Source organism: Bactrocera oleae, chromosome 6, assembly GCF_042242935.1.
Source record: "Bactrocera oleae isolate idBacOlea1 chromosome 6, idBacOlea1, whole genome shotgun sequence".
In the NCBI taxonomy this organism is placed as follows: Eukaryota; Metazoa; Arthropoda; class Insecta; order Diptera; family Tephritidae; genus Bactrocera; species Bactrocera oleae.
The window spans coordinates 43992560-44018304 of record NC_091540.1 but is presented as its reverse complement, the minus strand read 5'-3'; the positions used below and the strand labels follow the sequence as shown (position 1 = coordinate 44018304).

Sequence of the window (25745 nt, the reverse complement as noted above, 5' to 3'; positions counted from 1 at the left end):
ACTTATGCTGTGTTGCAGCACCAATCTCTGCCACCCACACAAGCAAACAGAAGAAACACTAGCGAATATCAACATTCAAAAGCTTCGCTTCAATACCTTGCTGCTCTCAAGGCACTTACAATGAACCACTTGACTGGTTGGCTGACTGGCTGGCTACCTCCACTGCTGCTTGGCGCTATGAGCTTCAGCTCCCACGTTGACTGCTGCGTCGCGCTCGCTGCTGTCTCTTAGCTTCTCCGTCGTTTGGTCACAGTCAGCACGCGTCTGTGTGTGTGTTTGTGTGCATGTAGTTGGCGGCATGGCTATGTGCCATTGCTGCTTGACTTTGGCTTTTGCTCTGTCTCGGTTGTTCGTCGCTTTTTGCCGGGGGCTTCCTCGCTTTTGCGGCCTGTTGTGTGTGTGCTTCTTTCATGCTTTTTGCCCTCGCTTCGTTGGCTTTGTTGACGCCACTGCTGCTTGCTTATTGCCTTTCGCCACTGACGGCGCTGCTATCACTGCCTCTGCTACAGCTGTAGCGGCTGCCTCGGCCTGTTTGGCAGCTGACTTGTGCTTGTGTGTTTTACTGCTTTACTGTTTTGCTGTTTTGCTTTGGGGTATCATCGTTGTGGCCGTGCACGGCCTGCTTCAGTCTGTCGTTTGACGTGCACAGAGGCGGCATTGAAGCGGAGTAGTAAGTGTGATTCTACACGATTCGCTAGCGAACGGCATACAAGCGTGCGTTTTCCCACTCGTAAACGTTATATTCGTTGTCATTGGCATCGCTCGGCGAATGTGAGCCAGACCAAAAGCAACAACAACAAAAAAGTGATGAAGAAGCTGCAAACAAACCCAAAGTAGTGATTGGCAAAGTTGGAATCGACAACAAAAAAGTGTTTAAAAATAAAACGAATTTGCTGATGCTGTGTATAAAATTCCATTATTGATAAAAAAGGCGCGCGAATTTCGGTTCGTTGACGTTTTTTGCTGTCATATTGTGCTATTCTAATTGAAGGTGGGTGATGGAAGCTGTCAATATAATGCGCTAATGTGAAAAGTGTGTGAATTAATAATATTAAAATTAACAAAAAAGTTATAGTTATGCACACATGTCTACGTATGTAGATATGTATGTGACGCGAAAAAAGTAAACACAACAACTTACTAGGAAATAGAGAAATGTGAATTTTTTACGAGAATAAATATGCGACAACAAAAAATTGAAAATATAATGTAAATAATCTAAATGTTTGCAACGAAATCAAAGCAAACCTTGTTAGCATTTAAAAAACATAAATACGAACAAACTATCGTTTATTATTTTAAATGAATATTCGAATTTTTGTATGATCTGAAAAAGGATGAGTTGTGAAAAAATATTGTTTTTATTGTTTGCATACATTTTTTCATGCTCTTAATGAATCAAAAAAAAAATTTAAATGTGTAAAATTTGTGCTTTTAATTTAATGTTGCTCAAAAGTACGGAAAAATGAAAATATAATATTAAAAGTTTCAAATATAAAAACAATAAAATTAAAACTGATTTAACTTTCGCTAATTATGATAAAACAACTAGTGTTCATTTGTTTTTGTTTTTTTTTTTCTTAAATTCGACACTTAAAACTCATAATTTTCATGAATTCTGAATTTTTTAAGGGATCCGTTTACTATTTTTTGCAAGCAAAGTTCTTATTTTAGGAAGTGTTTAATCATTTTAATTATATGTTTTACTTTTGCTGAAAAAATCGGAAGTAGTTCAATTCTTATTAGTAGCTAAAAAATTATGCTTGAAGATTAGTAATATTCGGGTTCGATTTCATTGTTGTATACACAAAGGTTCTTAAAGTTATGGCGGCTTAAAATCTTTTTATATGATCTAAATAAACAATAATTGTGTGTTCCAATCCTTTTAGGGGTTTACATTCTTTTTTTTATACTCTATTAAGTTTGCCACGATGTTTGCAACACCGAAAAGAAAACGTCGGAAATTCTATAAAGCATATATAATATATAAATGATCAGCATGGCGAGCTGAGTCGATTTAGCCATGTCCGTCTGTCTGTCTGTGTATACGCGAACTAGACTCTCAGTTTTTGAGATACCTATCTGAAATTCTACACACGCCCTTTTCTCACCGAGAATATGATCATTTGTTGTAGCTGTCATATAACTGATCAAACTCAAGTCCTTTTACCGAAAACTCTTTTATTTAACAAGGTATCTTCAAGAGATTCCAAAGCATCGCTGCAATCTCCGAACTTGTTGTTCCGATTTGATTACTATAGTTTATTGTTGTCATACAAGCTGATCGATCCAAATCAGAATGAAGATATTTTTATACTATCTATTTACATCTATAAAAAATTGGTTGCAATAGCTCGATTGATCTTGTTAATAATGTTGGATATATGTGTCATATCAATATATTGAGGAAACGTTTGTTGTATTTTGATGAAGAAAGTCTTTTGAAAGTTAGGTCTAACTAGAAAATATTTAAAGTAAAACAGCCTCTGAGAAGCGAAATGAACTTTTGATTAAAATTGATTGGAAAGTTGCAAACTAATAAATATTTATACTTTTAAAGTAATAGTTCCTAATATACATACTACGAAACAATAAAGTGAAGTGGAAAATAATAAATAAAGAGCATATATTTATTTTCACAGGTCAAGTGTCTAGTGGGCAACCTTCAAATGTGGAAATACAAAAACAAAAAATTAAATTAGAAAGTGAAATCGAAGCTTAATTTACGATATTTTTATATTATAAATAGGTAAACTTCAACCGCATTCAACTAAATAGTGCAAAACAACAACAATCACAGCGCATGTGACACATTTCGAAATTACTAAATTACTGTGGCAAAACAACAAATATTGGATTAAAAGACCATATCTGTACTAAAAGGTATGTATATATGTATATGAAAAAGAAATAAATGTAGAAAAGTTTTTGTAGCTTTCTATAAGAAATTAGGTATACTCGTATATAAATACATATCAGCCAAGTCAAGATTTGCGTGTTGGTGGTGTATATCTGACAGGCCCGCTATGCATTAATGTTTGTTTAGATTGTCACTCTGAGAAGTAGCAATAGGTCTGCACAGATATAACATTTCTTATTAAATTCTCATTTAGCAAATTTTTACAGCGTGAGCCTTTTATGTTTGAGATATTTTTTCGCTGGCGTAGCGTAGAGATTATATCCACTTGCAAGTAAGAAACAACCTGTTTTATGTGAATTTTTTTGAATAGTAATTTTATCTAATAAATAAATTTAATATGTTTTCCCCTGATGACATAGTCGATCTCCAGCAGAACCTCTGAAAAAAGATGTCTGGCGGTGAGAAACTGGAAGAGCTAAAAAAACAAAATTTTATTACTATAGATCAACACATGTAATCTTTCGAACATTAAGTAAAAAAAAAAGGACTAGTGATTTTGAAATAATAGTGGCTTCCCAAAGAAACTATCGTATTTTGTGAAAAAATTTACACTTTTGACTGGCTTAAAATATTATTTACAAAATCCAAATTAATATCAAAAACTGGTTTTGTTGAGCATTTACTGGCAAACATATCTAATTGGTGTGTTTTTTTCGGAAATTGGTTTGAAAAATTTCGGGAAAAAATTTCTTTCCGTCGCTAAAAACAGCTTTTGGAGATAATGGCGTTTAAGAGCAGATTATGCTAAGTTAAAAAATTCTTACAAATACGCTTATACACCAAAACTATTTTCCGGTTCAACTTAAAATTTTCGGAGCATATTTTTAAACTTATACACATATATACACCCGATATATTCCATTTTTGAAATTCACAAGTAGTTATAACCGCTTCAAGCGTCACTAGTGTGGTTAGAAGATAAGGTTTTTCACACATATCTAAAAAGGTCAACATATGAGTTATTAAAAGAAATATAACACACTCTGTATAATTGAATATATTATGTTATAACACGCTTCTATTAAAGCGCCGCTCTAAAAAATATCAAAGTTTACCAAATATTTGTCACTCAACATGGGTAAGCTTTTAAGTGTCACAGTGGAAAAGTCTGCGACCTTCAAAAGAATTTATGTTTTGCTTAGCACGACAATTTATGACAAACAAATTGTACAAATACCTATAGAAAAGTATTCGTTAATATGTATATTTAATATAGAGTTGTATTGCAGTCAGACGCTAAACTGTTATTTCTACCGAAACCGAATCGTGCAACCTTAGCAGGCGCTACTGTGCACTCTACAGTAATATGTTGTTCTTATTGTTGTTTTTGTTGTTGTGCGCTTATCGCTACCAAGTATCTGCATAATAATTTAGCTTAGATTGAAATCTGGCGCTGAAGCGCACTTACTCAGCCTTTTTTGCTGCTCATCTAGCTTCTATGCTAGTGGTTGACTTTGTTGTTGGGCAGAATGAAGTTATTGTTGTTATTGTTATTTATTAACAAATATTTGCTTATCTAGTTTTGATTATTCTTTGTAGGCTTCATTTTGATTTCCTTCTCTATGGTCTTCTTTGTAAATTACTTAGTTTCCTATTTTACATCTTTCGGCGTGTTTCTGTGCTTCACTGCTTCGGCGCAAGTTTATTGTTGCTTCGCATAAGCTATTCATTTTTTCCTTATCAAATTAGCATATTTTATTTGCATTCTCAATTTGTTTAGTCGTTTGAACAAATGTATTTACGGACATAGTTGTTTGTGTGTATGTATGTTTGTGTGTATGTAAGCTTTGCCTTGTTTTGTCTTTGGTTAGGTTTTTGGAAATCATACATACATATGTACATATTTACTTGATTTTGTCATTGCTGCACGAACAGGTTTCGATGAACCAGGCCGCGGGCGAAGCTTGTAGAAAAGCTGTTGAGGCATTTGTTTCGAGCGTAAACTAAAATTGACATAAAGAAAACTAATTAGGGCCATGGCATGTCGTTGATAAAAAGTAATCTAGATTCGTTATCTTATGTATAGCTTTTCATAATTAATCACAAAATATATTTTTATGTAAATTGATTTGATATTTTATGCAATTTTCTTTAAGAAAATTATTAAAATATATATACGTATTTACTTATAATATCGAAAAAATTCCTTATTAGGTGCTGTATGCTCATGATTTCAATTTGGTTGTACGGTTTAACACAATATTTTAATTTTTTTAACGATAGCTGGCAATTCTACTCCGATATATATGTATATATTAACGAAATCCAGAATATTTCCATTAGGACTTTCTTATGCTTGAGGTATGGTATCTTAACATCCTAGTGTTACTTTTTTGGAGGGTGGTAACTCTATTGTGGTTATTATTGCATATTTAACAAACACATCACGGAGTGTTTTCATAAGCGCCTTACGTTGGTCATATATTTTGTAATCTTTAGTTTTATTAATTTTTTGTGACGTCACACATATATAACACACAGTTTACTGTCATCCAGAAAAAAATTACTAACTGTTTTAGCCTTCATATTAAAAATGAGTGAAATATGACTTTTCTTATGCATTTAAACTGATTTTGTAATCTTATAACAATCGGCCTGTCTAACGTCTTAATAATCTATACGGATATTATCGGCTTCTTGAACCTAGGTGATTTTATGATATCAGATGAAAAATAGTCTGAGTCAATTGGATCCCCATAGATTAAGTGTTTGGTAGCTTGATATTGAATTTATGGTGGAAGAATAATTCGAGGTGTATGAATTAATGTATTATTGAAAACCTAGGCAGATAGATAGGCAGGTTGAGAGATCTATAACAATTCGCTGTAATTTTTATCAAAATACTACCCTTAGGAGCCAAGAGACTTTTCTACTTTTAAACAGGCTTAATGATCAACTTCTTAGTCAATAAATTCAAAGGTTGATAAGTGATGCACAATATTTACAAGATTTATAAATTGGCTAATATAGTCGCATTTTTTGTAGTAATTACCTAAAAATCTCGTATTTTTTCAGAAAATTTGTTTTCATGTTTTTTTTTTGTTTTTGTTCGGTTTCTGCATTGTTTCAAAACAAGTCAAGGCGAAGTCGTACTGAGTTGCCAGATTTAGTTGTAACTGTGTTATGAAAATATACGACTACAATAAAAGAAATTTAAATTCATTTCTTAGCTATTAGCTAAAATTCTTTACATATTAATTTTCACATAATTGCCAAAAATTTTGGTCTCAAACAAACAATTTGCATGAAAATATATATTTTTAATATTTATAAGTTTGTAAGCCCGCCAATAAATCATGCTGAAGAACTGAACATTTCATTTTCTATTTTTAATAAATTTCGATGTATTTTCGCATAAAACTTCGTAAGAATGTGGGAAACACTACGCGCCTTCCTCCTCTCAGTCAGCTTATCAACAACCTGCGGCACATATGAATGTCTAAGGTAGGAACGTATGTACATATGTAAGTGTGTTTCAAGAGCATAACGTCAATAGTGCTCTTCACCGCGACTATAGTAGCTGTCAGTTTTATAATTCGTAAGGTTGGTACGTATGCAATAAGTGCGCCAAGTACTGTGACCCACTTATGAACAAAATTGGCTGTTTTAGCCGCGCTGGCTGCGGCTCTAAGGTTGTGTAAAATGCAAAGTGATGAGTTACATCGAATGGCACATGCGGTTACCAACAATTAGTTGCGTTGCTTGCTTTGTTTTAGTAGCACGATCGGCAAGCATCCCAAAACACTCTCAGACAAATCGCCGCGTAAGAGCATATATTATACCGGTAAATACTAGCATACAACCAAATTTGTGTACATATTTGTGTGCGACATGTTATTTATGCACGTATGCCCGGAATAATCCGATTTAAGTGCGCGCTGGAATGATGAATGACGGTTGTTTTGTGTTTGCCGACTTCAAGTAATTTGTTTTATTCACAACTCATACCTAGATGTTAGAGTGTGTGTGTTAGTATCTCTGTAATACTCTACATTGGCATGCTCCATTGTTTGATTCGCTATGGCTAGTAGATAAAATTGTGCGAGGCGCGGAAACCCCTTAACGGTGACGTATGAAAAGCGGAAGGAACGCTTGATAAGCGAAATTTATTGTTTACACTTTAAAATGCTCGATAAAATAAGCATGGAAAATGTATAAGTATGAGAAATATTACATAAATTGTATGAACATATTTTTATATATATTATATTTATATTTATATATGGAAAGTTTCGGTTAATGATTTTTAATTTAAAATATGCATATGTGTATGTTAAGGTTTTGTTTCTTTAAAGTTAATTTTTCAATAAAAACCAGAAAAACTTTAATGGTATGCCATAGTGACTCGATCTGAACAGAACCTCAGAGATTGCATTGTTACTTTGGGCAATAACCCATTCCAAGTTTTGTGAAAATATTTCCATAAATGAAAAAGTTTTCCATACAAGGACTTCACTTTATCGTTCAGTTTCTATGGCAGCTATATGCTATAGTAGTCCGATCTGAAAAATTTACACGAAGATTATAGCATTGTCTTGGGCAATAATATATGATATATTTCGTGAATACCTTGGGAAATGAAAACCGATATCGGTGGTTCTGACAACTGTACAGCTTCTTGGAAAGAAAATGACTAGTTTGCATATGTACAAGTATAAAGACTGATTAAATCGGCTCAGCTCGTCCTGCTGATTATTTATACATACATACAAGTATACTTTATAGGGTACCCCAGCGTTTCCTTCTGGGTGCTACAAACTTAAAGGAAAACTTAATATAACCTGTTCAGGGTATACAAATATCTGGGGTTCTGCTTATATATGTATATGGGATTTTCAAAATATCGATGTTTGGCTTAAAGTACACTTTAGAGTTCTAAAAACATTATTAATTTTTTAGAAAAATTAAATTCCCTGTCCAATCCGTTGCAGTGTCGACACTTTTATGATCAGTCAGCCGAAGCCCGTTTTCGACTTTATTATAATCCTTTCCTGATAGAACTTTATAACTCAAAATATGTGCATATTCCACCAGTTCATCTTAATGTGTCATCAATCGTCTATGTAAATTTCCCTTTCTCTATAAATTATCAAGTACATGCAACAAAGTTCATTTCAATTATGTATATATGCGTGTGTATGTAAACATGATTAAATATAGTAAATATTATAAAAAAATATTTATGGTGCCACTTTAATTAAGAAAAAATATTTTGCGACCCACAAACACTTATCAGCAGCTGTCAATTATTAATTTATATTGAAGTCATGAACTTGAGCTTACAATTAACTGCACTCGTCACATAGCGCTCGTTTGTAAAGAGATTACATCTGTATGTTTTTTAGAATTCAATAAAAGTTAATAAATCGAAAATGTAATTGGTGTTTTTGCACGTATTCCATGTAAAATGTAACGTCATTTTGGCGTTTCCCCAATATGCGGTTAGCTTCAGTGCAACTGTGGGGCTTTTCATGACGTCCCTTCAAATTGTAATTGTGTGTTGACATTAAAAGTGCACATACATATATGAGGTGGGCTCAAAAAGTAATATGACTTTTCATACTCAGAATTAGTATTAATGTGGCCCCTTCTAAGTAATACCACTCAGATATAAAACATTTATACCAACGCTTCACGTAATACTCAAAGCATTTCCAATATGAACTTTTTCAGTGGTGGACGTTCATTCTAGCCCATGCTGGAAGACCATAATATTTTGAGCGTGGGCCTTTACATGTGAAAGAGCAACAACATCCAAGTAAATATATAGAGTGATATTTCATTTAAGTGATATAATGTTCTCTATTTGGTTGTATTTATATGTTTTATATCAGTTTTTTGATCGACCCGATAATATTTAATCTAATATATGTATGCGTATGATTTATGGATTTGAGCATAGTATCACGATGACACATATCATATCGTTTTAGAAAACATTTTTTGCTTGCCTTCCTGATCGGAATTTGGATTTATTCTTAAAATTGAGATTTTTATCCAATTTGGCATTTCAGATGTTCCAAAATCCTGATAGCTGGCTTCCAAATTGATTTCCGGCTAAGTTACTGATCCTCAACTTCAAATAACCATATAACCTTCAACTCTCTACATTTTGTCTTTCCAGCCAACATATTTTTTATTACTTTCATTTAACAGTCTTCAGGCCAGTTTGATAAAGCCTGAATTACATCTGAGATTGATTTGAAGTGGATCCTAATAAAATTTCTTATAGATTCAAGCGATTGGAATGTCGAACTCATAATGGTTTCTTCCCAAAACCGCTCATTACTTCGAAGACATACACAGATTGGTTCCTCGGGTAATGAAAATTAGAACAGGTTTTGGATATAGATGTATTAAATTGTCTTAAAGAAGCGTTGGTATATACTTTTCAAAAAATATCACTTTAGAAACATTAATGATATTTTTGTCGACAGTCTTTGGCTGATTTTTGAAATAATCCATATACGCACACAAAACATGGAAACTCTTGGGCCTTTACTTCACCGCGGAGCCAAAGTGTAAAAGAGTCGAAGGTGGGAACAATAAATACGAGTGCACATCGTAATGTTTTATATGGAAAAAACAGCCAATGTCTTTTTTGAAATGGCTTTATGACATTTTTATGATAATTTCGTCCAATACTCATGCTGTTACGTATATTATAAGCTTTCATTGAAGAATTAAGTAATTTAATGCGATTGAACGATTTTGATGGATAAATGTGGTCCATATAAAGACCGTAAGTGGAAATAAATAGCAGTCTTCTTCAACGACCTTGAATATTTTGGCAGCATTCCTTCAAGAAAAAATTTTAAGTCACCGGCCACTTAATTGCCATAAATATATATAAATAAAAGAATGCAAACTTGTATTTGCCGAGCGCTTGCTTGCTCGCCTGTCTGAGGCAACAAGGCTGGCAATGGCAATAAAATGACATTATGCGCAGGAATTTATGTATGTCATGTCTCTGGTGCGTCGCGAGTTGTCCACGATATACATATATATCCATATATTTGTCTATGTAAATATTAACTTATATATATATATATTTATATTTATATATTTATATATTTACAAGGAATAGCTTCATTGTAGACAGTGTTATTTTAAATTTATAATGAAGACAAAAAAAAATGTAAGCGAATTATGAAAAAATAGCTCAAATACTATGCAGATAGCGCATATTAAGCTCTTTACAACAGTATGCAGAGTAAAAAATACATACAAGTATATGTATGTGATAAATAAAAAATATACATAAATAATTTTCTAAGGAGGGAGTAATTTAAAAAAAATGTTTATTAGTTTTTCAACGAGGAAGTATACTCGTATGTTATTAGTAGTAATCGTTTCTGATGTGGTTTCTGTGGTTGCCGATTGGCAACGTTCATTTGTATTTTCTTCGTGCAAAAGTGGTGGTTATTCCTTTTTTGTGATTTGCGACCACAAAATGTTGCCTTTGTTCATTAGCATCACTCACTTACAAATGTACTACTGGCATTTTGAAATATTACTTTTAGCAAGCAAAGTTTGTTTAATATAAATATTGTGAGATTTTCTCTTACTGACTATCTCTAGATATAAAATATGCATATAAATATTTTAGAATTGTCAGTAACTGAAAGCATTAAATAATTTTTCCAGTGTGACTACTCAATTCGTACCACCGCAATCCAATTTAAATTTGTATCATGATTCAAACCGGTTCAGCAATGCTTCAGAGTAGTAAAACTTTAAAGGACTAACAATTATCAATCTCGAGATTAATCAATATGTGTTAGGCTAGGGCTTCCCTGTACCTTAGCTTAACTTATAAACAATCGGATACTAAAATACCCTTTTTATGTTGTTTTGATAACTACTATAGTTGTATTGAAATAAAGGCGATTTTAAAAAAATCGTTTCCCGTTATTTAAAAACAACTCTAATATACATATAGAAATGGTAAAGTACTTGTCAGAGGTTTACAGTTCGGAGTAAATTTGCAAACGATTAACTTTTTGTAAAAATTAAGGGTTGTCATATGTATTTATTTGATATCTGTTACAAATTATTAAATTTAAATAGTAAAATTTTTATAAAAATATGGCTGCAATATGGCTGTTCCTAAAAATGTATTTTATCAAGTTTCATACAAAAATATCTTTTACAAAGTTGCCACCTACTTTAAATAAAATGTGTTTGCAAAGACATATAAATTTGAAAAGCAGTAATATAAATAAGTGTTTCTGAAGCTAGATAAATATTAAAATGCTTGCTTTTAGATACAAGCTGGTGCGGTGTTGCCACCCTTATTAAATTTTTAATAGATATTAATCTACGAAAATAATAAAGTAAATATCAGAAAGGTGGAAAATCATTGTTATGTGTGGTATATTACAGTGACTACGTTGTCACCTGATTGATTACAAAACTTGTATGTAAAATAATTTTTTATAAAAGTACAAGCAAACATACACACATATGTACATATTTACTTTTGTTCTAATGAGAGACCAGCTAAAATAGAATTGGGCAATCTAACTCTAAAAACAATCATATCAGTCACTTGTTTGGAAATGTTATGGTCAGTTCCGAAAAAATTTAGTTCGAACAAAGTCGGTATAATTTTTTACAGCAACTGTGTCAAAACTTATGTGAGCAATTACAAGTCATGTTAAAGCTCACGTCTCTTTCTAACACATATTATATAACATTTGATAAAGCAAATTTCTCTAGCGAAATAACATAAGATTTTACTAGGCTTGATATTACTTGAAGATTTATTTTCCTCGCTCTTCTCACATATTCCACAAGCGTCATACAATTTAACTAAAACAATGACTACTCTCACTCTTAACTCGATTTAAGCCACTCTTGCATACAATAACTGATTTACATGACACTTAAGGCTTGTCAGACAGTTGGTTAGTTCTCAAATCGAAATAATTTTATAGAGTTGACGAAAGGCAGACGGAAGCACACATTAACCTTCTTACCAAACAAATTGAACTGTAAATAAAAAACAAGTAAGGAAGGGGTAAGTTCTGGTGTAACCGAATATTTTATACTATTAAAACTTGCAAGAATCAAAGACAGGAAAACTCCTTCAGGTGTTGGTAAATCTTTATATTTAAAAACTTTGCGTAAGAATTAAACATCCATTATTAAATGAAATTGTGAATAAATAGCATTGAATGCCGTTGAACATATCTATATAAATATTGCTATATTTTAGTTCGCGTCAGCTATATTAAAAACACCTTCAAATTAGATAGTACTCGTATATGTATGTGATATTAACTCGACCAAAGAGGTTAAATTTAATATACTGAGATGATGCGGAGCACGTCAACCAGAGGATGGGAGTTCATAAATTAGGGATATGAGGTTTACACCAAGGTATAGACCAATTCCAATCTAATTCAGCGCTAAACCACATAATTTTTAAGAAAACTTGTCCATTTAGTTTTAATAAAATATAACACATTTTGACCAACCTGAACGGTTTAAATACAGGTGGAAGGACGGAAATCATTTAATGGCGTATATTGGAGATAGAAAAAGGGACGGGCTGATTGCACTATTTTGACATTACTCAGGTATACTCGAGAACATATTTATATGTAAATGAGAAGAAATTTTATATGTAAATAGTACTTACTGACCGACATATTCGGCAAAAATTTGTTAGAATAACGAAAATAATTTTTAGTAGTATATGGGAGTTGGGGGTAGTGTTGACCCGATTTTATCAAGTTTTGCCAATATCATATACCACTAAAATGTCACAGACTAATAAAATGCTCTCTGGGTTTCATTAAGGTACCATAAATAACAGGATTAATCTGTGTGGAGTAATGTCAGCCAGATGTTTAAAAATCGTGAATATCTGTTATTAGTACTCGTGCAATTTTATCCATTTTAGACATTTTTTTTAAAGATTTTCCAACTACGAGTGCCCCTTCTTAATGTGATTCGTTGCGCTCAATTTGAGCTCTATCTTAATTTACTGCTTAGGTTTGGCATTTTATACGTTTTCGATTAAGGGCGTTTTGTGGGCGTGGCAGTCGTCTGATTACGTCTACTCGTCCTTACTTTATCTTAATTTATATCCAAGTTATAGCTTGCACAGACAGACGGACGGACAGACACTCATTTGGATTTAACTCGTTTCGTTATGCTGATCATTTAAATATGTATATATAACTACATATTTATATCGATTTGTTTTGGTGATATAAACAACAGTTAGGTGAACAAAACTATTATACTCTGTAGCAACATGTTGTAAGAGTATAACAAGAATCGAATTAGCAGCTGACTTAGGGGTTTTGGTGTAATTGAATTAATATTCAATTTGAAGATGGTTTGACTCCCAATATGTGTGTATGTTGACTTCGTCGACTCTGGGGTTCTCGGAACGTTGGTTACCATTTAAGTGTCTCGTGAGCAATAAGTAAAGTGTAAATACCGAACTGCAAGCGAACACACACTAGTATTGCGATGGGAACGAGGTGTAAAAATGGCAATAAAGCAATTAATGGTTTGTCGTTTTAAATGAAAATTAAATGACTGTGTACATAAATACGTTCATAGCTTATATGGTAAAAAGGCATGCAGTATGATTTGAACGCATTTGAATTTCCATGTTTAGTTGGTCAACAATTGATGTTGCATAGTCACGTAAAATTGGTGGAGTGTTTAAACATAGCATAGAACAACGATTGACATATTTTCAATTGATACAAACATTCGTAGGTATGTATAAGTATATGTATATGGAGAAAATCATAAAACATTATTTGTTGCAATTTAAAGTCAACTCAGTTGCTGTATTCTAACGGAAATGTGTTACAAATTCACTTAAATTATTTTACTTTGTTTCTTTTATTTGAATTGTAATAAGAACCACTGTAGTAGTTGCTTTCTTCACAACTTCACAATTATATATACACCGATCTAATAATCAGCATTTTAAACAAAGCATTCCAACAAGTTCTGCGCTTTACTGACTGTTTCTGACAGCTTAATGTAGCACTTGCTTGTCACATTTGTGTTACACAAATAAATATGTAAATATGTATGTGCTTGTAGCTTCTTTTCTCGTCAACTTTATTTATAATGGATGCTCCACAGTGCTTTAGAACTCATTAAACTATGGGTAAATTTTTTTATAATTTTCACTAAGATACTAGAGTCTGGGCAATCTTTCTGTTTTAAGAAAATATTTCTCTTCACTTAATGGCTAAGAGTTGCCGGTCTGACGGCTACCGATAAAAAATGTACACTTTAAAATTTTCCTCGACTAACTTTAAAACCTATATCACAGGTGAGTCCGAGTGGCAGTTAGAGACACAAGGCACTTGAGTTCGGCATTAAAATATGTTATTAGCGAAAACACTGTTTTTCAAAGGTTCAAAAGTGATTTTTCGTCAAGTTTGCAATAGTTCTCCGCAATTGCTGTGTGTATTAAATACCTCGGCCATCTTATATGCACTAGATTTTTTCATCCCTTCATACCATATTCTGATCACATTGTGATTAAGTTCTTGTTTTTGTTACTTATTTTCTGCCCTTTTTATACTTTGAACATAAGAATTACACCTGTAAAGGCTATTACAGCTTCAATGCAGCCGAAAGTAACATTTTTTCTTTTTTCTGCAAAGAATGCATCTTCTTCACTTGTATGAAGTGGGTGATATCATAGTTGCAGAATTGATCTCTCGATAGTACTTGAACAAGGAGAATGATCAATATCACATACTAGTAACATGCCACACACTAATACAATGCCCCAAGGTTTCATTAAGGTACCTCGAATATCATCACCAATTATACGGAGTAAAGTCTGCCGAATGTTCAATACTCCTGATATTAGTTAATTGGGAGCTAAGTCGAGTTTTCGCCCAATTTTATCCCTTTCAGGCACAAAGATACATTGTTAGGAGTAAAACACGCTGTGCTATTTTCATTGAGATAACGCACATATTGGCCGATATATACGGTATGAAGTCAGCCGGAAGTTCGAAAATCTTTATATCAGGTATATGGGGGCTAAGGAGAGTATTGACCCTATTCAAACCATTTTTGACACAAAAACATACTATTATCGAGAGTTTCATTTATTTATTTTATCATATGAATTTCAATTATATATATCACATATTGACCGATATATTTGACAAAAAGCTAACCTACCGGTCCAAACAGGGTTAGATCGCCGAAATAACAGCCCTTGGCCGGACAAAATCCGGGTCAATTTCGGTAACGTAGAACCGGCTGTTGTGGGAATTGAATGGCATCGATGGCATGTGCTCGAAAGTAAATGGCTATCTCTCCGATCTTTCTTGCTTCTTCTCTGCAAGGAGTCTGACACTCTCCCCCACTAAATCCACAGCGACCATATTTACGAACTGGACGAAGGAGCCGCAACAAAATCCTTAAATCGCTAGCCGGCAGCTCTTGGAGAAAAGACAAAGAAACGTTTCTAGCGACATACAAGGCAATCGACCGGCCGGTCCTGAACTATGCAGTCCCAATATGGTCGCCTGGATGTAGTGCTATGCAGACGAAGAAGCTCCAGACCTGTCAGAACACTGCACTCCGGACTATCACGGGATGCTTCTTGATGTCCCCAATCGAACACCTACACAGTGAGACCCTGCTTCCGGTTAAGGAACATAACGAGCTCTTCTCCAAGCAGTTTCTCTTTCAACGAACTTCAGACAGGCACTGACCGCCATTCACAGTGGAGCCATCAACACCTTCACCGACTTCCTCTCAGTGAATGGCGTACTACGAGTCAAACCACCACCCATAGCAGACGTAGAGCTCGAGTTGCCTCGCGAAACCAGAGTGACCTTCGCGCAACTTCTTTCTGGATATTGTAGCAGGTTAAACTCCTACTTATCCAGAATAGACCCCGACATTCCAAACACATGTCCTGCGTGCAATGAGTCTCCGCATGACACTAACCACGTCTTTGCATGCCCAACGAACCCCACTCATCTAACACCCTTTTCCCTATGGCTCGTTTCCTGGGCCTTCCGTTAGATGACCTCGACGACAACCAATCTGGAACTTATCACCCAAACGGGGATTAGGTAACCGTTACAACAACAACAGCAACAACAAAAAGCTAACTATAGGTACTGGAGTCCACATATATAGTACCTAGGGGCTTGAACAGTTTTGATTTGATTTGGAAAATTTGTGCTCATTAGGTGGCATACTTTAAAAGCATTATTCGCTCAAAGTTTTGTCCCGGTACATTAGTGGTGCTTGGATTCTGGAAAGTGAAAGAATCAGATGGAATTTAAAATTGTGTTATATGGGAGGTAGGTGTGGTTGTAGTACGATTGCGCTTATTTTTACATTGTAATACAGGAATGTAAGAGGAATATTACGTACCTAACTTGGTAGGAATCCGTCTAGCTGGTCGTGAGATATGAGATTTCATTTCATTCATTTCAAAAAATTTAAAAACAAATCTTGTCAAGAAATTAATTTTTATAACAAAAAATCCTGTCTGCAAATCTAGGCCCTCTTTTCGTTACACTGTGCGCCAAGAAGTGTAATCTGTAATCTGCTTACGTTCCACCAACTGTCACTTGCACGACGGACTTCCTCAGCGCACAATTTCTCATTGCCTGTTCTAATAAACATATGCGCTGCACAACAAGCTTACAAATATTTTAGTTATTACTTTATTTGCGATATTTAGCAAACATTTGTTGTTGTGCTGTTGTGTTTGCCTCCACTTAACAGCTCTATTTCTCTCGTAACAACAAAAAACGACGATTTTTGACATTTAGTTTTGCTGTTGTTAAACAATTTAGATATTTGCAACATGTCGTCGGTTTCTTGCAACCGACACATGTTGTGTTCTCCTTTTTTCCGCTGAATGCATCACACTAACATGCTTCCTGAATTCTTTGTGTCGCATTTACAACTCAATACAACTACAATTTTCCCATTGTTCCTAAACAATTGTGCAGAAAAAGTTGTGTTTTTCATTTCTTTATCGGATGAAAACATTTCTATAGAGTTTCCTCAACAGTTTGTTTCAAATGTGGCATCATGCACTAAGCACTAAGCTTTCGCAAGGCCCCACTTGCCGCCCGTTGCCACTCATTTGGCATGCAACGCGTGCGGCGCATGCGCGTCTGGCCATCGCATTTCACATCGTTTTATCACAATTTATAACCAATTGTTTTTAATTGATTCATGTTGCGTACTCATTTGTTGCTAACCAAGTTGCTGCCCGTTCGATCGCTGATGGTACACGTTTGTGTACGATTTATTGTGAGTTTGGTTTTTCCGCTGGCTCAATTGAAGTTGCGCGCATTTTCACGGTCTATTTTAGTGCGTGCCTGCATACATACATACAAGCATGTATTCGTGTGTGTGCATTGGTGTTGGGTACATTAAATTTGCATTAAAATGTGAAATTTTATTTGTTTTGCCGTAAGTGTTGTTGCTGCAGTTGGCCGAAGTGTTTATTGTGTTGCATTGATGCAGCTGCCATGAATTGACACTTTGATATGTGCCACAAGTTAAATGCCACAATCGCCGCAGTCAATAAATTTCGCTATTGATTTTATTTGGAAATTATTTAACAACTCACAATTTACAACAAATACATATATGCGAGTTATATACGAAGTCACGTACCATAAGTGTTGTAAGTAAGTATTTCCATATTTATGGTGCTGGTTAGCTCATGTTTTTCAATTTTTATGCGCAAATATTGTCATGTAAACTAAAGTTGACAACTGTTTTTATTTTGCTGCAATTAATTTGCATGTAACAATATTTGTTGTTGTTGTTGTATAAAGTCGGCTACCAACTGCTGTGCTATGAATATTTATTGCACAATGTTTCAAAAGTTCAGTGAATTGAATTGTGGTTTATGGTGATTTTGATCGATTTCAAATTCATAAATCTAAAAAGCCATTAAAATTGTGGCGAAATTATTTAATAAAAATACTTTTGGTAATCCACTCGTAAATACATATACATATATTATATAAGCAGTGAAATATTATATTAGAGCAACGTAAATTATGTGATACTTTTTTATATATGCTTTGAGTTATGAGCTCCGATTTCGATAGTTTGTTGTGCTTCAGTTTTGTCTCATGCTTCGCTAATGCTTTTTATTGTCTCTAGTAGAGATTCTGTAAGTTTACTTATGTAGTTGTAGACATATAAAATTACATGGTTCAAATTGCCTTAGTTCAAAGTATTCTCCTAGGTTTTCCAAGTAGATATTGCATTGTCTTCGAGTGAATAGAAAGATCGTTCATTTTCGGCGTACTCAGATTCTACCAGAGATGTCCGTTCAAGTTTCAGTGAGTTTCTTAAGTCCAAGTTCACAAAGCTACCCGAAATTCTGGTGTACGATCACTTCATCATCTCTTTCTTACTCATAGAGTTAAGCTTTTTAAAATGTGTGTATGTATTACATATGAATCATATGATATGATATTGGAGTTTCAAGTAATCGTGACTTGCTGGGTGTTTTACTTAGTCGGAGAGTTTTAATACTTTTTTTCGAGTATGATACCGTGTACGCGGTTGACTTAGAACTCGTATCCAATCGCTGAGTTTCCTTTTGTAGCTTGTGCAGCTTTATAATTAGTTTATATTTTTAACCCGATGTGTTGGTGTTTTATAATATTAAAATCACAAAAAACAGAGTTCGGAATTCTTTGGATTTGCAGTTAATTCTTCTTCCCAACAAACCATACTGAAAATTTATTGCTCTCATTTTCCAGTAAAAGATGTTCAGGTTCTTGCCTGATGAAATAAGATCAAAGGCTATTTGGAACATTGGATTCTTTTTTGACTAAATTGAACCATAGCAATTCTAATTCTACTCATCGTAAGCCAGTTCTACCCGATAATTTGATCTGGTATTTCTTGGTGAACTCTAAATTACTACTTAATACTAATTTTTTTTTACGTAAGAAGTAATAATATCTGATGTAAAAATCTCTCATATTGAATACATTTTTCCAAGGAACATCAAATTTGAGTGGATAACAAAAGCAGAATCCGGAAGTATAGTTTATTAGTATGAAGAAGAAAAAAATCATACTTTTTTCTTAATTAACCATATTTTCCTCGATACAAACAGTACAAAGAACAAACTGCTGACATAATGATTTACATAATAATTTATAGAGTAGAGAGAAGTATTGCAAATATGCCTAGTTTATTATCACCAGATGACGGAAATGTAAAGAAAGAGAAAGCTATGAGAGGAATGCAAAAAAATAAAAATTACTAAAACAATGCAAACAACAGCTGATGACAAGCGCGAACACATATAAATATAAGAAAATTGTAAAAGAAACTGAAAAAACTAAAAATATACTTATATATAATATGTATACTTATATACTATTATTACTTTTACATTTTAAGTCGTATATACTAGTACTAGCAAGCTATATTAACTCTAACGAAAGTTATTTACATACTTGTTGTTACGATCCAACAAAAATTTCGATCCTAGTTTGATTGTGTGCATCTTCGAGGTCTTCGAAATACTTGTAGGTGTTTGTTTTCATCTATACCTCTTCATTTTAGTGAAATCCTTTTGCTTTCTGACCCTGGGAAAAAGAAAATAATCACGAGAGCGCAAATCTTGCAAATACTCCCACGACAGTCGGGTCTATGCAAACGGACTAGACCCAGCTTTTTATCCGGCGAAGTGCTGTCAACTTGGCAGTATTCCTCCAAATTACTTCAGTGACAATATCTGTCGCTTTAACAACAACAACAATATGGTGGGCAAAATTCTACAAACAAATACCTGACCGTTGAATATGCTGGGACATATTCGGCATAATACTTATGACGTCATTATCTTGCGTCAACGGACCCCATCCGGAATTAATGTTTTATCAAAATACGGTGGTCATTTTGAGACCAATAATTTGAGTACGATTGAATGAAATATCCGGAAACTTTAACAATATTCTAGTTAATGTTAGTACTCTAAGCCAACGTTTGAGATTTTTCGTGTGTGACGCGATCGCTTGTCTGTTTTCTATGTCTTATTAAACGTCATAAAAAATTGCCAACTGTAATGCATCAAATTCCACAAAAATGTCTATGTTTTGTTGTAAACAAAATAAAATTCATATATATGTATATTTTTATGTCCATATACTAACTTATATATGTACATATCTCATTACATGCACACATATTTACACACACAGTAGAACACATTTGCATGCGATTATATTTTAATCTTCATAAAAATATTTAATTTTTTTTACGTGTGACCGTGCCTGGAATATGAATGAACGAGTAGTTGAATGAATGCAAGATATTAAAAATATAAAAAAATATTTGCAATTCAAGCGAATAGTTGAACGACGCGACGATTAATACAGCGCAGCACAAGGCTTTCAAAGAAGTTATGTGGGTTGTTGTAATACGATATTAACATAATGAAATTCCACGTATTATGAAATTGTTAATACGCTTTTGCATGTTCACTTATGTTGCCAAAAATATTCATGTTTTTTTTACAATATAAAAAGCCCATTAGGACATTCGTTTTCGATAATTGATTAAAGGTAGCATTAGGGACGAGTTTTTTTCCTGTTTGTTCTTCTTCTCTTGATAAATAAAATCATAAACAAATTATTATAACGCAGTTTTAAATCTAAGCTGCTGTAATTTTGGTTACTGTAGCTGACTTCTCTTGTCTTTCATGACTTGGCTAATTCCGCACGTCTGAAGATTGCTGCCGTTCTCGTCGGTTGGGCGGGAGTAGGGTAATCGTTCAGTTATTATTAATACTCGTTGTAGAAAATAATTAATTTTAACAGCGTTGACTTCTCGCACAATTGGTTTCCTTTCTTCTCTACATGGATCAGCGAGCTGCCTTAATCAATCGATCGCGTCGTTGGTTATAAATTCCGGAGGTAGAAGTCCTTACAAATTCTTTAGGGCAATTATTCGCTCATTTATATAGTATATAACTAGAGGTTTTCCTGTACTTTTCGGCTCACCAAACTGAAAACAGACTACTGTAAATAATTGTATACAATTTTTTGTTCCATTCTAATTTGACGGTTGTGTCATTATGACATCATCATGGAAAGCAAATTTTGACAGTTTAAAAACAGATGATATTTGAACACTAATATTTCTATATTATGAAGGATCTAAGTAAACTTACATCATCTTAAAATTTTCGTTCACTACCGCAGTTCCTTTATTATTTTCCGTCTTCATCTTGTCAAATCTACTGATAGATTTACCATAGTTAAAGCAGGGAATAATTATGTTAAACTTACTGACCTCTAAATCAGTATTTTATGATGACACTTTAATAACCTGTTGCAAAAAGCTTTTTTAGTTAATGTGAAATTTTACCACACATAAATAATTTTACGGGAGGTAGTAGAGAAATTAAATTGAATTTGACAAAATGATAACCGCGTCCAAAATGGATAAAATCGGACGAAAAATCGAACGCCTTAGCCCTCCGATATATACGACAACTGGGAAGTCTTTTGGTATTTCAGATAGATTTCGTATATTTATTATTCTTAAAGCAAGCAAACGAGTTTATAAAATATACATTTATTAGGTCGGTATGACCCAACACTATTGCCAGCGGGTTAAGATCAGATAATTTTTAGAGCACGGGGTTTAAAATACACCAACTTAAGAATCATAACATAACTTTTTTCAATTACTGCTATGGCAATTTGTCCCTAATTCTTGTATCACACCAGAAAATTAAAAATTCTCAAAAAAACCATTAAGTGCGCTGATAACCTGTTGAAACAAATTTAATTAATTAAAACATTTAATTGTGTGAGATTATTGGAGACTGAAGTTTATCAAGCTATTTTTCCCTTTTCTATAGCCTGTGGCCCGCACTACCACATAAGGCTTGCATAACACAAAAACACTTTATCTAACCGTAAAAATAACTTTCTATGAAGTGCCCGCAATTAATGAACTCTAATTTATTCATACAACTGAATAAAAAAGCTGTGATTAATTAGCTTCGATAAAGCGAATATTCACACCTGAGCTACTGCCCTATCACTTAAATCGATGCAAAAATACATTGAGGTAGCGGTAATTTCATGTAACACAACAAAGTGGCGATAAATTTGTTGCATTCACCACACTGTCAGTGCCACACTGATTGCAACATGATAACAACTCAATTCAGTAAGCACTCATATATTCATATAAGTATGAGCACGTACAATTCTATACACCGATAAATAATACACACACACAAATACACACGCACACACACATCTGCGGCAAGCAGACAGCTGCATTTGAGCAAACTTTAGTTGAATTAAGCGGTTTGCAATTTAATTTATGCAGCAAATGAAAAACAAACCGGCTGGCTGCCTGACTGATAAAATTAATTGAAAATTCAAAAATTGCAAAATAGAAATCAAAAACCATCACCAGCAACAGCAACAGCAACAACAACAACAACAGCGAGCTCATCAGCCGCTAAGCGCCGCCAGCAGTACAAGCGAACGTCTAACGCCTCCGTCACGCCAATCAGTTTGGCTACTGACTCGCCGACGCCTATCGTTCCCATCGATACAGCAACAACAGCAAAAGGCATATTGCTGTTTTGAGATATAGCGCGATGTGTGTGTTTGTGTGTGCTTGTGTTTACATGCATGGCTGTTGTGCTCGCTTATGCTTGTAATCATTACTAACTCGACTGCATAAATGCCGATCTTATCTGCCAGATACCAACAGCGCAGCTCACCTCATACATTCCCAAGTCCACGTACTACTTAAACTCGTACATTGTCAAACTATGAATTACGCGTTCATAAGCGTTGCCTCATTTGCATATCGGCCAAGCACAGTGTGAAGCGTGTGGATATGATTATGCGCAGAATAACAATTAGTTGTCGTCTTTTAGTGTGTGGCGAATGACACAGCGTTTGTCTAGAATGCATTTAGTGTCTTGGTTTCTGAAGAACTATCAGAGTGATAAAATATGATATCTCTTTTTATTTTTCTTTTCAATCAACCAACAGATTTCTGCTGGAAAGCCAGGCGACTGAAAATATAAATAGTGTTTTTGGTCGTGATACCGTAACAGCCACTAGCGCGCAAGGGCAATTGTCGGAAGTATTGATAAAATAACGGAAATCGTCGAGTCTGACCTTCATGTAAGCTCTCAATAGTGACCCACAAGAAGTTCCAGGAGATTAGTTAGAAGGTTCTTTTATTTTGCTGGTGAAAAATTCTCCTTACAAGAAGCTTGTGAAAATCGACTGTCCGAATTTTTACGAAACGGGATAAGGTTTTCTATGAGAGCGTCTTATAAAGTTACCTTCAAAATGGCAATAAGATATCAAAAATCGGTGCTTATTTGAGCTATTCCGGATCATTCTAACTGTGCTAAATAAAACCTTCAATTTAAAGCAAAAATAATGGATTTCTTTTTACTAGACCTATTATATACTATTATAGTCGTTGCACTTCTTTGTTATTTATCATTTTGAGTTATCTTCAAATAATTTCATAGTAATATCACCGACGTGTTACATGTGATCGAATATTGAATTAATTCCAGTCTAGTCCGAGTTTTTTACATTAATAATAGACAGTTAGGGTTGGCGTCGGAAGTAAAAAAAAGTTAGACTAATAAATTTAGTTTTCAGAAAATGGACCAGAATAGCAAAATTTATAGACTTTTAGATCACACTACATAAGAAGTAGCGTGATTCTAAAAACGGAATTCATATAAAGCACTGAACTTCAGGAAATTCAAGAATCAGGATCCTGGAACTATGTCTTCGTCACTAGTGTTTTCCTTCCCACTCGGTTTTTTTAGGCTAAGTATTTTTACTGAAAGTTTCATAAGCCACATCACTTTTGAATATATTACAAGCTGAACTTTACCACTGTTTGCGATTTTATAGCCCAGAGCACCAAGATTTTATGCAAAGTCATATTATTGTTTTGTGACGCGTGGAACAGTAGCCATCACGGCGTGTAACTAACCGCTATATAACTGTAATTTGAGTATGATTGAGATACTACACACATATGTATATGTATGAATGGAGTTGAAATTTTCAATACACCATAATTAAGCCATAGTATAGTTAGTGTACATATATGTGCACATATATGTACACTAACTATGTTTGTAATGCCCGCAGTTACCAAGTCTTGGCTATTTATGACAGCCACTCATCATTTTCCAGCTGTCAACTTCATCGAAGTCAAACGGGTTTTTTCCACTCGAAAATTTATGAGATTTGCATATTTAGAAGTAAAACTTGCACAAACGCCGACATTCCAAGCCCACAATTCCACAAACACAATTTTCGCTTTATTATTAGCCGCCATCAATTAAAACTGGTTTATGTCACTTGCCACATAAATCTTCAATCAGCGCTTGCTTGGATACATAATTGAACGTGTATGTGTGTATGTGCAGCATAACCGTTTTGTTTATGTGCGACATTAGTTAATATAGTTCATTAGGCCGAACTGCATTTAATGGGTTTCTAATTCGCTGTGTTGGCGTTAATTGGTCGATCGTGGGGAGAAAATTAAATTAGAATAAAAATCGGTTGAAAGCCAACTCTTCTGCATGTGGAGTAAGCATTTGATTCAATAATGATAGTCATAATATTGGAAAGGTTTTTATATTCCAGAAGAGGTGGCAACCTTTAAAAAGCATATTTCTTAAATCACCATACTTCCATATCCATATTGTTATATTTCATCCATTTCATAAATTAAGTATGAGCTGGTATGGCAACCCCTTAGAAAAATTTTTTCATTGAAAATATTTCAAACCCTCTTATTTTTGTAAAGAAGCCATGAAAATTTATTATATACATTCATTTGATGAATTATTTAATAATTTTTTTATTGTGAAACCAAATGGCAACCTTACTCAAAAAATTAGCCATTGAAAATATCTCAAAAGAGTTATTGTTGTAACCAAATCATGATAATTTACTTATTATATAAATTTTATTGATTTCCAATTTTGTAAACATGTGGCAACCTTCTTCAAAAATATTTTCATTTGTAAGATATATTAAATCTTCTAGTGTTGGTTTTTCATACATTTCATTCCTTGAATTTTTTAGAAAGTGGCAACTCTCGAACCTTTTCGTCTTAACTGACCGAAGTACCTCAATACAAAAATCAATAAATTTGGTAATATTTAATTATAAGCCAAAAAGTTAAAAGTTAAAGATATTTCCATCAATTCAATATTTTAGAAACCTTATTGCTGGTTTGCTTGTTATTTAGTCGTTAGGGGGCACATGTAGTGTGACAGCCTAAAAAAAGTCGATTTTAAGGAATTATAAAAAAAACTACTCTATCGATTGTTTTGAAATTTTTAGGGTACATTTATACATACATATTTATTTCAAGAATATTTTACACAGTCAAATTTGGAAAAAGAAAGTTAAATATTTTTTGCGTTACTCATACGAGATTTCCCACGTCGCTAAAACAGGTTCTCCACTGCTGCAGTGATTTCTGTCTTCATGGTGTCTGAAACATAAAAATAAAAAAATTCTCGTTAAACTAGATCATGTTCTTCTTACTATGACTTACGATCAAAAATTAAAATCATAAATTTACCAAGTGGCGAGGTTTTTTAAAAAAAAAAATTTTGATAAGATGAAAAAACCGATTCAGGCATTGTATGTAGAATTACATACAGAACAAACAGATAATTCATGATGATCGGATCATTTTTCTTCGAGTTATTATTGCAGCAAATTCGAAAAATTTTGTCCGGATTGTACTGAACAGCTACCCTTTAAATGGATGTAAC

General features: G+C 33.7%; 1 protein-coding gene across 15 annotated transcripts in view; it reads left to right on the top strand.

Moving 5' to 3' along the window:
• The first annotated feature begins 255 nt into the window (after positions 1-255).
• The window catches only part of Mp (collagen XV/XVIII-type protein multiplexin), a 416774-nt gene continuing 391284 nt past the window's right edge, over positions 256-25745 (top strand). For 4 of the 15 annotated variants that reach the window (XM_036372454.2, XM_036372464.2, XM_036372457.2 and 1 more), the window contains exons 1-2: positions 256-991; positions 2643-2883. The gene's annotated coding sequence lies outside the window, so the exon portion shown is untranslated. The remainder of the gene's footprint in view (positions 992-2642; positions 2884-25745) is intronic. The other 11 variants (XM_036372458.2, XM_036372465.2, XM_036372462.2 and 8 more) reach the window with 7 other exon arrangements.